The sequence below is a fragment of the Lactuca virosa genome, chromosome 8 (genome assembly GCF_052849685.1).
Source record: "Lactuca virosa cultivar CGN04683 chromosome 8, Lactuca_virosa_CGN04683_v6, whole genome shotgun sequence".
Taxonomy (NCBI): domain Eukaryota; kingdom Viridiplantae; phylum Streptophyta; class Magnoliopsida; order Asterales; family Asteraceae; genus Lactuca; species Lactuca virosa.
Window position 1 is genome coordinate 177950915 of NC_136433.1, and position 12069 is coordinate 177962983.

Sequence of the window (12069 nt, forward strand, 5' to 3'; positions counted from 1 at the left end):
ATTTTGCAACACTTATCAATTAAAAGGTTTAGTTATATTAAAACATTGGATAAGGTTCTAATAAATAAATAACTCAACAAGTTTCACTTTTATTTAACAAGTTGTGACTTTTGTTGACTTTGGTTGACTTTTACAGACTTGAAAATAACGGGTTGTCACACTGAATGTGCTTGGAGTATCTTCATTATTTAACGACATATTGCAAGATAAAGCACCAAACATGTCATACGTTGTAAATGAGCATGAATACAATTATGGATATCACTTTGGTGATGAAATATATCCAGAGTATGCTACATTTGTCAAGTCATATTTATATCCGACCGATGAAAAACGAAAATTATTCAAGTTAGCACAATAATCTGCAAGGAAGGAAGTGAAGTGGGCCTTTATAATCCTCAAACAGAAGTGACACATAATCAAGCGTCCAACACGAGCATGGGATAAGGCAAAATTGATGAATATGATGAAAGTGTGTGTTATTTTGCATAACTTAATAATAGAAGAAGAGGATAGGACTATTTTTATTTATAAAATATTTATTTATGTTTAATAATTGTGTTTTTTTATTTAATATAATGTAAAAAAATAAAAAATAAAAAAAGATAAATAATATTGAGTGATATTCATTTCAAAGAGCTAGTGAGCATATAGTAAACATGATATGACGCATAGGTCACATCACTTTCCTAATGAAACACTTTTCTAATGAACATATAGTGACTATACCAATGGCCATTTGAAAGGAATGGAAAATATAAATAAGTGGCGGTGGTGTTGTGCTTAACGGTCTCCATCTCAGCTTGTCATTTTTTCATGAAAGAGGAGTGGAGAAGAAAGGAAGAGGGAGTCAGAAAAAGAGAAGAAAGTGTTGTGAAAAGAGAAGTGAGAGACTCGGTAAGCGGGTGCCCTGCTTAGCTATTTTGCATGCCATGCTACACGCAAGGGGCGATGTTTGCTATACCACATATGCTCCACATGTGCATTATCGATCTCCACTCACTCAACCTTTAAAGACTTTTAAAAGTAATAAAATACATAAAAACAACATATTCACTCATAAAAAATTGAATTGACATTTTTTTATGTAACCAACAGAATGTATGGATGATTTCGTCGTAAATGTTGGTCCTTTTCTTGCCATGCTTCACATACTTGATACCTTACACGTCAAAGTTAGATATGATAAATTACTTTTAATGTTTTGCAATTCTTTACCATCCTGTAGCCGCACATAAACCTGTTTGTAGACTGTTTTAAAATAAATTATAACCTTCAAGATATGCGTACCTAATAATCTATGAGTGCATATTATTTGTAACAATTGTATATTGATACATTTGAACACGACATTTAATCAAAACAGATTGAAATTTATTGAATTGCCATCGGTTTTCAAGCCAAACAAATTATCACGTTAGGTTATATAGATCGCTGATAACGAAAATCTAAGACAGTAAGTAATAGCAACAAACTAGCTAGGGTTACATGAACTACTATATAAAATACAAAATACCTTTTTTGACTGTGGATTTGTTGAAAACACAACTCCCGGCGATCAAGTAATAAGTTCTACATTTTTCATTCAAAGTTTAAAGATTAAAAGGAAAATCCCACATAAAAGTTTCTACAAAGATATAGGATCAACAGAAAGGAACAGTTTTTTATCATGTTTTTCGTAGTGTTTTTTTTTTTTTTTTGGAGGGTAAACTTGTCACCTGGAGAATTAAAGCATGATATCGGTAGCGTAGTTGTCATTTATTGACAGCATTGATGAAACTGTAGCATCTGCAGTAAATTAAGGTATGGTGGTCAAGATGGGGAAGGTGGGCACATGAAGCACCAACTCATTTCCAGAACCATGAACTCTGCGTTCGACGTTTTTGTGATGATGCGATGATGAGTTAGTAATACACGTGCCCTGCTTCTCCATCTTGCTCACCACACATCTTCCTGGTTTGATACCCCCAGCTATCATCTGTGTCAGATATCAACAAATACACTTAAATACATTAAATACATACATATACATCTAGAGAGAGAGAGAGAGGCGTTATGATTACAAACTAATCTAAGAGAGAGAGAGAGAGGGGGGCGTTATGATTACAAACTAATCTAATTTATATCTCATGTATAAGAAAATAATGAGAGAGAGAGAGAGAGAGAGAGAGAGAGAGAGAGAGAGAGAGAGAGAGAGGTTATGATTACAATCTAATCTAATTGGAGGTGGGGGCGTAATGATTACAAACTAATCTAATTTATATCTCATGTAGAAAAAAATAATGAAAGTAAAGTTTCTTCCGTTTATGATATGATTAAAAGTTCATGACTTTGAAAACTTGCAATCCAAACAGCGTATGACAACTGGTTATCTTAGCTTAGCTAGCTAGGACCACCAACCAGCCAACAATGTTGAACACAATATATATCAGGAAAATTGTTACTAATTAAGAAAAAGTTTCGAGACAACTTTGAAGCTAAAAGGGTTAATGGCCCATTATGATTAGGAGTTAAATTCTTGATTATATAATTGCGTTTCCCTTTATTTTTTCTCCATTCTTTATAAAATAAAGTGGTTTCTTAGAGATCATGAATTATTGACTTACGTTCTATTCTATGAAAAAGAAAATATATACACGTTGCTTATAATTTTTTATGGAATTAAAAATAGTGTTTATTCCATAAAATATATTGAAACACCTCTTTTTTGGTTAATGATTTATAAATCATTTTAAATAGTTTTAAAAGTAATTAAACATATCTTTGTAGAATTTGGTCCCAAAGTCTTTAAATCTCAAAACAGTTTTGTTTAAAAAAGTTTTAGAAGAAGGTCATCGATTTAGAATATCATTACATAAGATAAGTTACTTCTGATGGATCATAGTGGCCTTCAAAATATCTTAAATCATCTAAGTTTCAGTCGCTGCTTGCATATGATAATCTCAATAGTAAGTTAGACTCTAAAAATGTCTAGTAAGTTGTATCGAAATTACATCATATTTATAATTAAGGGATAACTCATTTCTTGACCAATGATAACACTGCAAGAAATAACGTCATTATGAGCGACGCTATTAGCGGCGACATGGACCTTTAGCTGCGACTCAAGCCTAAGTTGCCGCTAAAGGTCCATGTCGCTGGTAATGCTTTGGGGACCAAATCCGCACTAACATGTTACGGTAAATCCCAACCGTCCGATCCACAATCTAATCCAACGGCTGGGTTCATTTTCGCACAAACTCAATACTGGCGACAAAATGTCGCAGCAAAAGGTCGAAAAAAAAAGACGCGATAAACATCCCTTCATAATTGTCGCCGTTGTTGATGTTTGTCGCCGCTAAAGAGTAAAGCGTCGCCGGTAAAGATGTCACTAGTATTGCTGTTTGCTGATAACAAAAAAAAAAAAAAAAACGACGCCTTCTCTTTCACTTTCGGCTTCTTCCGGTTCTATCTGCTCTCATTTTTTTCATCCCCATTTCTAACCATCGATCGATTGATTCATCCAACAAGGAGCACCACACCGACCGGTAACTCCCGATTGTCAGATTCCGACGGGGAAAAAGAGATATCGACGACAACTTTAACGTTCCTCCGGTGATTATAGGGCATTTCTGGCGACGGTAGGCCATCTCCTGCTCATTTTTCTTCCTCTTTCTCTTGTAACACTGATTTTCAGGTTATAATAGTAATTAGTTGCAGAAAAATGTCGATTTTGGTTTTTAATTTCCAGCTTTATCGACGGCGGTTGTTGTACCCGTCGACGACTACCACCACCACTGCACCACCTAGGGATGAGCATATGGACCGGGGAACCGGCCGGAACCGGAACCGGAACCGGAACCGGCACCGGAACCGGAACCCGATGGAACCTGTCGGGCCGGGACCGGGACGTTATTTTTGTAGATTTTTGGAACCGGGAACCGGTAAGAACCGGAACCGATATAACCGGAACCGGTAGAACCGGCAAAAACCGGAACACACGACAATAACCGATAGGAACCGGGAACCGGTAGAACCGTCGGGCCGGTTCGGTTCTTGATTTTGGCCGAAGCCAGTTCCCGGTTCGGGCCGGTTCCGACCGGTTCGGTCCTTTTGCTCATCCCTAGCACCACCTGTTGATTTCCGCCACCACAGGTTTTATTTATTGTGAATTTCGAGATTAATTGCAATATATCCATATTTGTATATATAATGTGAAAATTGGCATATGTGTGTATATTTGATATATGTATATATATATATATATATATATATATATATATATATATATATATATATGAAACTATGTGTGTTTGGTGTATGTATGTGAAAGTATGTATATTTGGTGTATATGTGTGAAACTATGTGTATTTGGTATAAGTAGGATGCTATTATGCATCTACGTGAAAGTATGTGTATTTGGTGTAAGTAGATTGCTATTATGTATATATGTGAAAGTATGTATATTTGGTGTATATGTGGTATATGTATGTTAAATTTTGTGTATTTGGTATAAGTAGGATGTTATTATGTATATATGTTAAAGGATGTGTATTTGGTTTAAGTACGATGCTATTATATATATATATATATATATATATATATATATATATATATATATATATATATATATATATGTGTATGTGTATGTGTGTGTGTGAATGTATGTGTATTTGGTGTATATGTGCTATATGTATGTATAAGTTTTTGTATTTGGTATAAGTTGGATACTATTATGTATATATGCAAAAGTATATGTATTTGGTATATGTAGGATGGTATTATTGAAAAAAAAACAAATATAGTAGGATGATATTATTGAGAATGATATTTTTTGTAAAAAAAACAGTGTGGATTGTAAAAAAACAAATAATGTAGGATGCTATTATTGAGAATGCCATTTTTTGTAAAAAAAAACAATGTGGATTATAAAAAAACAAATAAAGTAGGATGTTATTATTGAGAATGTTATTTTTTGTAAAAAAAATGCGGAATTGTATTTGTATATCATATAATTATATAGGTAATGGCATCGATATTGCTCTTGTTTTTGTACACCATGGTTGTTGTTATTGGTCGTGGACATAGGGGCAATGGAGTCGAGGACCCACAGCTCCCAGTCGGTACAGGTGTTAGTCAGCATGAGTAGAATGATAAGTTTTATTATGAATTTTTATTTACTATTTTTATTCATATATTATAAAATATTGTTTCTAATAATTTTTTATTATTTTTGTAGTTGTTCCACACAGGAGAGACAGAGGAAAAGCGAAAACATTAAGCTTGAAAAGGCGCTCTTAAATAATAAGGGAAAACCGATTGACATGGACTATGATAGAGATATGACATATGATGTCGTAGGAGAGCCAAAAGACATGCTTTCGCATGAAATTGGAAAAATAATGTGGTGGATCGCCCTTTTGATACAAGAACTTTGAAAAAAGTTCCCCCGTGATAAAGTATACAGTAAAACAATATTTAAGTGTAAGTTATTTATATAATAATATTTTATATGGTTAATTATGATTGTTTTCTAGTTAGCTAACTTTTTTTTTTGTTTTTGTAGACAATGTTTGATTTTGATCGGATTTCCCAGGATCCAGAGGCTGCTATGTTGTTAGAGAGTTTTGAAGCGGCTTTGTTAAAAAGATTTAGAGAGTGTAAAGCTGACGAAAAAACATATTTTTTGAGAGTCGGGGGTATGAGGATATCCCGAGAACACTAGCCACCCTTGGATGATATGGAGGTTGATAATTGAAGGAAACCAATTGAGTATTTCCAAACGGCTAAACACCTAATTGCTTCGGCAAGAAACAAAAAAGTTTGTGAACTATAAACGTCTATGAACCGTGGGGGTCGAGATCGTATAGCGGTACTTGGTATAAAAAGGTAACGTACGATATATGTAATTATTTATTAAAAATATAATCTAATTTTAATGTTAAACAGAACCTGAAGAGAGTTGAAAGATTATGCAATGCTCATACCAATAAGAATGGTGTATTTGTTACCGATGTAGCGGAGCAACAATATGTAAGTATTTAATTATAATTTGATCATATAATTAAGTGTTTATTTATACTTAATTGTTAATAATTTTTGGAAAACATAGAATTGGTTAGTTCAAGAGCTCTTAGAACAAACACAAGGGTCAGAAGGTGAAAGAGATTTAACACCCACTAAAGAAATACTCCCTCCGTCCCAAAATTATTGTCCACAGACAAAAAACACATAGATTAAGAAAAGCAATCATTAGTTTTGTCTTTTTGAGTAAAATGACCCTCTTGTCCTTTTCTAAAACCAATGGGAAATGTGCGTTTGTAATTATTCAAGTTTACTTTATTAAATGTTAGGGGTAATATGGTAAAAGTGTATATCTACTTTTGGTAGTGGACAATAATTTTGGGACAAACTAAAATAGTAAGGTGGACAATAATTTTGGGACGGAGGGAGTAGCATATTTCAAGAGAGTATTAGGTTAACGGTCTGGCCATATCAGATGCATCAGCCGAAAACCTTATTTTATCTTGCCGATTGCACAACCATCGCAGCCACCACCACTGTCACAACCATCACAGGTAAAACAGGACTATTTAATTTCAAAAAATGCATGTTGATTTGGTAATCTTGGTTTGTGGTGATTATTTGCAAAAAGCATTGGTAATTGGTTTTTTGTTCCAAATTCCTAAATGGCATCCCAAGGCCCAATACGACCCAACTTCCTAATTGGGCCCAAAAACCATCATTGACCTAATTCCAAAAAAGCCATAGTCTATCCATGGCCCAAAGTCAGAAGTCCAATGGCCCAACAAAGCTCAAACCCTAAAAGTCCAAAATATGGCCCAAACCTGTCAAAGTCAACCGATGGTCAAACTGATGAGTACGTTGGGCGTACTCAGACTTACACTTGGCGCACTCCTTCCGAGGCCAGTACACACAGCATACGAGTTAGGTACGCCCCGCTTACTCCGTAGAGAACCAAATCAACACATTAAGCACTTCATCGGTTAAGCCATCATTCCAAACTCCTAGATCTGATCATGAATGGTGACTTAACACGTAAAGTTGGCAACTTTACTCCCATGCATGTCTTAATAAGACCCAAAACTCAAAGAGAACCATACGAAGGAACCTAACACATGCATGGACCAAAATTACTCATAAAGGTTGTATTTTTATGGACAAGGGACCTCAAATGTGCTAAGATCTAACCTACATGGCTTCTGGAGTAGACCATAATCTCAAATATGGTTTAAAATACCGAAAAAAGCATAAATAACACCCTAAGTTGGATCTAGCATAAAGAACCATCAAGATGAGAGCCTTTTACCTTAAATGGCTTGCTAAGATGAAGATGAATTTGGATCTACAAGCTCAAGCCACTCCCAACAAACCTCCAAGTGTTCTTCTTCTTCTACTTCACCAAAAACACCACCAAAACTCACTTTCAAGATCAAATCTCACAAATGACAACTGGGGTTTCAATCTGAGGGTATAGAGAGATGGAGGTTGTTCATTAGGAGGTCCAAGGGTGTCTTAAGTTGCTTAAATAGGGAACAAACCCTAAAAATTAGGGTTTCCCCTGCATTACCTACGCCATGCGTACTCCCACGTACGCCCCGCGTACGTGGGTGAACCCGCGATCCATCAATCAGCTAGTACGCTAAGCATACTCATAGAGTACGCTGTCACAACTAACATTTTGGGCTAGGAAATTCTGTTTGTATGTAATCAACTTTTTATGTATCTTACAGCTTCAAGTTTATGGTTATACATATTATTCATTCAAAAATAACTATTCGAATCAAAATTCACTCGTGAAGCCCTAAATCCAATTTAATGCACTATATTCACTCAGTGTTGGATTGTAACCCTAACTTACCGGTTCAAACATATTATTGGGCCATAAATCATTTATTGGGCCTAATGGACCAATAAACTTGCAACTTGATTCTTTTGGGCTAAGAATCCTCGTTTGGGCCCTAAATGGACCCACATTCTTTAAACTATAACATTTTGGGCCATAAGACTCTTATAGGCCTTATTGGGCCTAAAATGTCTCATTCATTTTCATGGGCCGTATTGGGCCATAACAATTTTCTTGAACCTCATTGGGCCGAAAACCCTTTGATTTTACCTCTTTTGGGCAGAGAGCCCATAATGGGCCTTCATGGGCCGAAAAACTTCTATTGGGCCAAGGTGTTTTAGGTTGCATTTAAACTCAAGCCCAAAACACTCTTTTCTTTCTTTCCCCTTCATTCTCAGCCCTATATATAAAAAAAATGAGAGGATAATTAGGGTGTTGCCACCACACTAATGTTTAGTGGTAATCCAGGCACCAAATCCTATATTTCTAGAGCTCAAACCCTTCATGTAATAACCACTCCATTCTCTATCTTTCTCTCTTCTTAACTCTCGGGCCAAGGTGCATCCCACCACCCTCATATTCTTTCATTACAACTACATCAAAGACTCTCTCTAGAACTCCAAGGATTCACCCATCCTTTCTCTTAAATTTCATGTGTGCTTGTGTGAGATCAATAACTCTTCATCAAAGATCACCATTCTTGGTAAGCTACTCTCTTATCAAGGTGTTTAACTTCATGTTCACGTTAAACTTACTTCTCTTAACACACCATTTCATGATCCATGTTCCTTACAACCCCATAAGTTTGAGATCTACTCAAAGGAGCTTGCTAGGGATGAAATCTCTCTCATATCTTCATCAAAACTGATCGTAACCCCAAAGTCAGTTCATACCCCCTATTTTCGGTTTTTACTATGTTTTGGGGGAGGATACAAGGTTCTTTGTGTTATATCTATGTGTTTATGTGTGTTTATGTTTGTTTTCTATGTTATTTGTGGTGATTATGTGATGAAACTTCATAAATCTCGAAAACTCTACCAAAACTTGGTGATGTTTGAAAACTCACACACTTTATGCAACTTATCCTGAAGATGAAAGGATTAAACATGTTAAGGATGTTTAAAAAACTAATAAAATCTTGAAAAGGGTCACTTTCGACAAAATAAACAAAAAGTGAGGTTCTTATGTAACTCACGGTTTTAAGAGGACCAAAATGGGTCATTTTTAAATAAAAATGGATTTTTATGAAGTTCATAGTGTTAAAAGGGTCAAAAGTGCAAATTTTCACAAAATGGGCCTCAAATTGGGCCTTCACGGTTTCATGGGCTAGATTTGTAAAATGTTGACTTTTGTGGATTTAATTGTCATTTTAAACAAATTTGAGCCAAAAATGTAAATTTCGGTTAAAAAGGGGCTGAAAATGTCAATCTTTTAAATTTGGACCGAAAAGGTAAATTTCTATACTTTTGGGCCGTAAATGTTAAGTTTCATCAAATTGGGCCGAAAATGTAATTTTAACAAAAAGTGGGCTAAAAATGTTATTTTATTTAAAGTAAGCCCTTTAATGTAAATTTTTGGTCTTAATGGACCTAAAGTGTCATTTTTACCAAAAATGGGCCAAAATTATAAATTTTCAGCTTAATGGGCCAAAAATGCCAGCATTACAAAAAGTGGGCCTTTTATGTCGTTTTGGTAAATAATTGAGCTAAAACAAACAACGTAATAACAAATGGATTAAATACGTCATTTTCACTCTAATTGGGTCTGGAATATACATTACATGTTTATTAGGCCTTAGTGGTCCATTTACATGCTTATTGGGCCTGGAATATACATTACATGTTTATTGGGCCTCAGTGGTCCATTTACATGCTTATTGGGCCTGGAATATACATTACATGTTTATTGGGCCTTAGTGGTCCAGTTACATGCTTATTGGTCCTTGTAAACTTAAAACATACACGGAAACATTATTTATTGCGTTACATAGTGTGATACAATATTCACGTAAACATAGTTAAAGTTCTTGTGAGACACGTTCTTTCATTCGTACCCACCTAGTGTACAACATTTAGTCATGTAGTTATAACCAGGGTCTCCTGGAGGGAGAGCGAGAGTTTGTGTATAGATCTATACGGGGTTGACAGCCCCGCACCTGAGCTGTTCGCTACAGCTAGACTAGGCCAGTTTAGGGTGACAAATGTCTTACCTTAAACAAGTTCGACGCCTGAAAAACGTCATGACAGGAAATTCTGTCATATCAAGCATGGTTATAACGACTCACATTGAAATTAACTCCACTGTAAAACTTACGGAACACATAAACAATTATACAATTGCGATACTATACAAACACCATTCTACGGTCTTTGGGTTTTAAGACCACAAAACTTCTACATGTAGAAAATATAGGATTTTCTGGGAAAACTTACAATTATACATTACCTTCCACTTACAACAGAAAACATGGGAATTCTGGAATACACTCTTTATACATTTTCAAAACAGAAACACTCATGCTTTAACACAAGATTTGATATAAAGCGTTCAAACCATTTATTTCTTTTTACAGAAAATATCGGATTTTCTGGTGTTTACAAAATGATACAAATTTTTCATACAAATATGCTTATGAACTCACCAACATTATATATGTTGACCATTTTCAAAATAACTTGTATTCTCAGGAAATCGTTAAGCAGGTTGGCCTTCAAGAACTCATGGATTTTGATGTATTTTTGCTATCATCGTACACTTATATTTTGGGAATGTAATATTGTAAACCAAAACACTGATATAGACAATAATGGCTGTATTATTGTATGTGTGATGACGATGTTGTCGTGATTCAATTATATACACTGTGATGGTATTACAAGATGAAGTCACCCTAACACTCGGACGTTTCCGTCGTTTCTTCGGTTCGGGGGTGTGACAGATTGGTATCAGAGCAATGTTTATAGTGAATTGGCATATCTAATCATACAAGATATGCAACTATAAATACATTGGGACTAAAATACTCTGAACAAAAATAAAATACATACCTATGTGTGCATATTTACAATAACAATAAAAGTCTTTGGAGGAATTGAACATCGTGGTTAAACCCGGACAGTTATGTAGTCATATTGGGGATAAATATAGTCTGATCAACTATATTTATTCAAAATACGACCAACATGTGTTTGGGAATGATCAATGGGCAATGAATCTAGAAACTTACCAACCTCGTATCCAAAAAGTTTTAAGGAATTCAAACATAAACAATTAAAATACTATAGGAGTATTTTTGTATACTATCCATTTTTCTCGCATTCATATAGTTCTATGCAGACTTTATGGCTGGATTTCATCACCCCGGAGATCCTTACTTCCCTAACCAGGGGAACGGAGGATAACTGGAGCCGGAACCAGAGGAAGAGCCAGAGGAAGAACCAGAAGAGGAATCAGAAGAATAACCCGAAGAAGGACCAGCTGAACCAGTGGTGGACTCAGACGAGGAGGAGTCTGATGGTGGCGATGCAGATGACTCGGACGCGGAGTCCGAAGTCATTAATCATCCATACGTGGCCAGGGTGCCCCCACACAGGATGGGTCCCAACGGCCCTACGCCCCCATGGTCACATGAGATCTAAATGTGGAGTCGCCAGCAGGGGGTGCGTCCCCCATTCGGCATGAACCGGGACTATTACGACTTGATTCACGGCGGACCTGCGGATCGAGCCCTGCCAGTGATGGTTAGGAGGATGCGTGATATAGGTGAGCAGGTACAGGCAACCTACGGTCAGATGGTTGCAATGAGAGCTGCAGTTGAGCGCGTAGAGAGAATGACTCATTAGGTGATTAGGGACTATCAGGCGAGACAGCCAGCGTTGGAGGCCCGAATACGAGCCACCGAGCATCATCTGGCCAGACTTCAGGGTGCTTCCAGCTTATCATCAGCGCCAACAGACACTTTCCGCCGCTACTAGGATCAGCTCCACCCCTCATCACTATTGTTTTGATTCTCTTTCTGTACCATTGTATGTAGGACTGACTTTATGTTTAAGTGACTACACTACTCATAAAGCCGTTATGCTGTCGGATCATATTTTCTCTATGTACAGTATGCCTTTTCAAAAGGAAAATTTTCTTGATCTGTACTACGAATATTATATCATTAATGAAGCAGTTATGTTTTATTTGTAATGTTGTTATCTCCTATGTGTTCTATTTTCCTT